Genomic DNA, 6,000 nt, shown 5'->3' with positions numbered 1-6,000 from the left:
ACCAATTTAGAAAAATAGAGTACATTTTAATAAATAACAAATATCCAATCATACAACCGGAGATATTCAATTAAAATTTTTTATGTAAATCTAGCACATAAATAAACATAGCGTCAGTCACAGTCATCGGGTCATGCTAGACCAGGGGAAAGTCATAAGTTCAGGCCAACTGCAATGGAGTTTGGGCCAGATTAGTCCTGCTGAAAAAGTTACCTTCTCAAAGTCCTGCTGAAAAAGTTACCTTCTCAAAGTCTGGTGTGAATAGTTCTTTTCTTGGTGGAGTAGGCCACGGAAACCAGGGTGAGCACTGCAGATTGTTGTTGCTGTAGTGTGAAGAGCAGGCCAGGCAATGCAGGCTGTTGTCACTGTAGTGCAAAGAAAAACCAAAGGTGGTGATGGACGGAGCGTTGACAATACAAACACTCACCCCCTGTCAACTGATCTGGGTTTAATCCATCACCGTTCTTTAGCTCACTCTGCCACCCCAGTTCAGACATGGCCATATGCAAATCAGTCTGACCCTGTGCCTCATGGGAACAGTCCAGCCCGAACTGCCAAGCCATGTCTTCCCTGTACCGGAATCAAGCTTCCCAGGACCGGTTTCTGGCATTACAGCCGTCTTCAGCCGGGCTTGCTTGACTCCAGTGGCAAAGTGAGCAAGGGACTCACGTCTGAGCATACCCTGCCAACTTAGGGCGAACAAAGAAAAACCAAAGGTGGTGATGGACGGAGCGTTGTCAATACAAACACTCACCCCCAGTCAACTGATCTGGGTTTAATCCATCACCGTTCTTTAGCTCACTCTGCCACCCCAGTTCAGACATGGCCATATGCAAATCAGTCTGACCCTGTGCCTCATGGGAACAGTCCAGCCCGAACTGCCAAGCCATGTCTTCCCTGGACCGGAATAAAGCTTTCCAGGACCGGTTTCTGGCATTACAGCCGTCTTCAGCCGGGCTTGCTTGACTCCAGTGGCAAAGTGAGCAAGGGACTCACGTCTGAGCATACCCTGCCAACTTAGGGCGAACAAAGACAAACCAAAGGTGGTGATGGACGGAGCGTTGACAATACAAACACTCACCCCCAGTCAACTGATCTGGGTTTAATCCATCACCGTTCTTTAGCTCACTCTGCCACCCCAGTTCAGACATGGCCATATGCAAATCAGTCTGACCCTGTGCCTCATGGGAACAGTCCAGCCCGAACTGCCAAGCCATGTCTTCCCTGGACCGGAATCAAGCTTCCCTGGACCGGTTTCTGGCATTACAGCCGTCTTCAGCCGGGCTTGCTTGACTCCAGTGGCAAAGTGAGCAAGGGACTCACGTCTGAGCATACCCTGCCAACTTAGGGCGAACAAAGAAAAACCAAAGGTGGTGATGGACGGAGCGTTGACAATACAAACACTCACCCCCAGTCAACTGATCTGGGTTTAATCCATCACCGTTCTTTAGCTCACTCTGCCACCCCAGTTCAGACATGGCCATATGCAAATCAGTCTGACCCTGTGCCTCATGGGAACAGTCCAGCCCTAACTGCCAAGCCATGTCTTCCCTGGACCGGAATCAAGCTTCCCAGGACCGGTTTCTGGCATAACAGCCGTCTTCAGCCGGGCTTGCTTGACTCCAGTGGCAAAGTGAGCAAGGGACTCACGTCTGAGCATACCCTGCCAACTTAGGGCGAACAAAGAAAAACCAAAGGTGGTGATGGACGGAGCGTGGACAATACAAACACTCACCCCCAGTCAACTGATCTGGGTTTAATCCATCACCGTTCTTTAGCTCACTCTGCCACCCCAGTTCAGACATGGCCATATGCAAATCAGTCTGACCCTGTGCCTCATGGGAACAGTCCAGCCCGAACTGCCAAGCCATGTCTTCCCTGGACCGGAATCAAGCTTCCCAGGACTGGTTTCTGGCACTGGAGTCAAGCAAGCCCGGCTGAAGACGGCTGTAATGCCAGAAACTGGTCCTGGGAAGCTTGATTCCGGTCCAGGGAAGACATGGCTTGGCAGTTCGGGCTGGACTGTTCCCATGAGGCACAGGGGCAGACTGATTTGCATATGGCCATGTCTGAACTGGGGTGGCGTAGTGAGCTAAAGAACGGTGATGGATTAAACCCAGATCAGTTGACTGGGGGTGAGTGTTTGTATTGTCAACGCTCCGTCCATCACCACCTTTGGTTTTTCTTTGTTCGCCCTAAGTTGGCAGGGTATGCTCAGACGTGAGTCCCTTGCTCACTTTGCCACTGGAGTCAAGCAAGCCCGGCTGAAGACGGCTGTAATGCCAGAAACCGGTCCTGGGAAGCTTGATTCTGGTCCAGGGAAGACATGGCTTGGCAGTTCGGGCTGGACTGTTCCCATGAGGCACAGGGTCAGACTGATTTGCATATGGCCATGTCTGAACTGGGGTGGCGGAGTGAGCTAAAGAACGGTGATGGATTAAACCCAGATCAGTTAACTGGGGGTGAGTGTTTGTATTGTCAACGCTCCGTCCATCACCACCTTTGGTTTGTCACTGTAGTGCAAACAGCCGGTTGGGCATCATGGACAGTTGCTGCTGGAGCTTCGCATTTGTGGTCAATGCGGTTGTCGTTGCTGTTGCATGTAGTGCAGTTCTTTTATTGCCAATCGTTGCTTGTGATTGCTATAGCTCAAAGTGTCGGGTTCACCGGAGCTTTCCAGTAGCGTCCATCGCAGGTGGCTGAGGCTATTCGTGGTTGCAAAGATCCCAAAACCTCAGGATTTCACCTTTCTTCACAGGAGGAGCTCGACTGATGCCAGCCAAAGGTCCGGAACACGCTAAGCCGCTCTTGGGGGATCAGTAACTCAGACCAGCAGGGCTCAGGCAGACCCAACTCCAGGGCGGACAAGCAGGTCCAGTGCAGCAAGTCAGCTGGGCAGTTGCAGGGAGACCTCTGCACTTTGTTGTGCCCCTGTAGCTCAGACAGAAAGTCTGCCAACTGACCCTTGTAGTCACTCTGGTAGCTTGGGATGAAGGAGGTAGGCCCAGTCTTCCTTCTCAGAAAGCAAGGCAGTCCACATTCAGCAGGGCAGTCCTCTGGTAGTGACAGGGCAGTCCTCTTAAAGGCACGGCAGTCCTTCTTCTGTAATGTCCATAGGTCAGGGATTGCACTGAAGAGTGTCCCTTGGGGTCCAATATTTTATACTAAGTGCCAGCCTTTGCATGTTGGGAGACACCCTGTCCTACCCCCACATCTAGTTCTGGAAAGTACTTCCTTTTCCCTGTCAAGGCTTCAAGACGTCTGTGGTGACAAGAGGCTTGTGTCATATTCCTTTGTGTATGCTGGAGGCAAGCCCTTTGAAGTGAAAGTGCGTCAGGACACAGCTCTGCCCCAGCAATCCTGGCAGCATAGCCCATCCTGTCCACACCTAAGCCTCCTTTGTATCACTGTCTAGGAGGAATACACAAATTCCACCAACAGAGCCATTCACATTCATTTGACCCAGGACTCTGGCAGAAGGCACAAGAAGTTAAAACAAGAAAATCAGAAGTTTCTAAAAGTGGCATTTTCAGGATTGTGACTTAAAATCTGACTTTACGATTAAAGGGATGTTGGACCTGACATCCTTGGCATGGCTTTCTCCAACTTTTTGGCTTCAATCCCCCTCTGTTTGCTGACTTAATTGTTGCTGGCCTTAGGATTCTGAACACTTTCCCACTGCTAACCTGTGCTGAAGTGCTCGTGCCCAATCTCCCAAAATATGGCAACATTGGCTTCCACCAATTGGCAAATTCAATGTACATGTAAGTCCCTAGTAAAGTGGCACTTCATGTATCAAGGTCCTGTGAATTAAATGCTATTTGTGGGCCTGCAGCACTCATTATGCCACCCCTTTAAGTAGCCTTTTAAAGCTATCTCAGGCCTTCAATTGCAGCCTTTGTGTACAGTTTGAAACTATCATTTAGACATGGAAAAATAAGCCTTTTGCCAGGGCTAAACCGACCTTTTAAATACATATACACCACCTCTAAGGTAGTCTCTAAGAGGCCCCTAGGGTATGGTGCAGTGTATTTAAAAGAATAGATTTGCACTTTTAAGTTTTATGCGTCCTGTTAGTGAAAATAGTTAACAACTCTTAAATTCATCTTTCACTACTACAAGGCCTTCCTCTCTCTCAGGATAACATTGGGATACCTTATTAAATTTAATAAGTGATAACTTTCAATTGGGAGCCGGTAGGAAAGTCGAGCTGGGTCTGTAAGGAGTGTAAGGTAAAATGCCCATTAATGGTAAAGTAGGATTTTCAGCCACAATTCTGCAAATACCACTTTTAGAAAGTTGGTATTTTCTTGTCCTAACCATTTAGCGCCTACAGGCTGTATTCTGGGTCACGTGGCTAGATGTAGCTGGCAGTTGATCTTTGTGTATTACTCACGGACAGTGAGATAAAGGGTGAATGGGAGTTAAAGATGGGCCATCTCGGTCAGAATGATGGGGAGGAGCTATCACCCACCGCACTTACACATCACAAAGGCTGTGCCTCAACACATCAACACAGGGTCTTACATTAGTTGTTTGTTCCCCAAGACAAGCTGAGGTCAGGGCAGGGAGGCAGGAAATTCCAGATAACTCTTTAGATGTCTCCAGAAACTTCTCCTACTTTATAGTGGGCACCAGGTCTAAATATTGGACTCTCATACCCAAGTCTTCAGATCACGTCTGGGCCTGTGGACTCTGCAAGGGAGAAAGACTGGCCAGCTGTGAAGTCTGCCCTGCTGGCCTGCTTGCTGACCAAGGACTGCTTTCCTGCCAAGGCCTGCTGTTGCTGCATCAGAACTCTTCTGCTGTGTAAGCTGCTCTGCTGAATCAAGCCTGCTTGTTTAGACACAGAACTCCAGAAAATCTCCAAGGTCCCCCTGTTCAAGCCACAGGGACCTAACAGGCTTCCTAAACACATCTTCACACATCTCTGCACGCGGTCGACCATCGATTTCAGCCCAGCACAAAGCTGCTCATCCTTGATGCTGACGCATCCCAGCTCAAGTCCTCGCAAGCAATGGTGGCTTCTTTGATGTTGACGCAGGCCGACCCTGGCACTGGCCCTGGCCCAGCGCAACAAATTTTGTGTCCTGTGTTGACACATCACACAGCAAGTCTCCGTAAGACCCACCAGCTTCCTCACTCACTACGCAGGCCCCCGCCTCGCAGCTCTTCATCGACAGTCATCGATTCCTCCACTGCATGACGCATCTCAACACTGCACCTCGTATCACAGCTCATAGTCTACAGCATCTCAACGCTGGCCCACGCATCTTAACGCAAGGGCTTCCCATTTCCAGGCCCAAGCTGGAGGTCCAGGCCCAAGCTCCTTTTTCAGCGAAATGTACTCCGTCCTGTATCTGGCCCTTCCTCCATACCGTTCAGCCTTAACTTGTGACTTGGTCCAGGTGTACCGCAATCAGATAACCGCAGTTGGCGCTTTTTGCTTCTTAGTGCTTGATTTTCACAAAACATTTAAAATTGCATATCTCCGTTTCTACTTATTGGATTTTTGTGTCAAATAACTCATTAAATTGTACTATGTTTTTCAAATTTGGTGTTGGATTTTTGCTGTGTTGAGTTTACTTTGTATTACTATTTGTCTGCTACATAAAACTTTACACATTGCCTCTAAGTTAAGCCTGACTGCTTTTATGTCAAGCTACCAGAATGTTGAGAATAGGTTAATTTCAGGTTTGCTTGTGTTTCATCCCGACAAGAACTGTGGTTGCTGCTTGAGTAGGGTTTCATCGCCCTCATCCAGCAGCCCAATTTCCTGCAAGAGCATTTTAAATTACAAGTTACTAGACCGTAAACATCATATCTCTATCTGCTCTTGTAGTGTAGTTCCTATATTCCCAATAGGCTCTGCGCATTGCAATAATATATCCTATAGATTTGACGTAGGACTTATGTCGACTACGTCTCTATCAAATATATTAAACTTAATTGTGAGTGCCAGCTAGCTCAGAGGTCACTAGAAACGTTCTCGAATACACA

The sequence above is a fragment of the Lissotriton helveticus genome, chromosome 2_1, assembly GCF_964261635.1.
Source record: "Lissotriton helveticus chromosome 2_1, aLisHel1.1, whole genome shotgun sequence".
Classification (NCBI taxonomy): Eukaryota; Metazoa; Chordata; class Amphibia; order Caudata; family Salamandridae; genus Lissotriton; species Lissotriton helveticus.
This window is presented reverse-complemented; position numbering follows the sequence as displayed.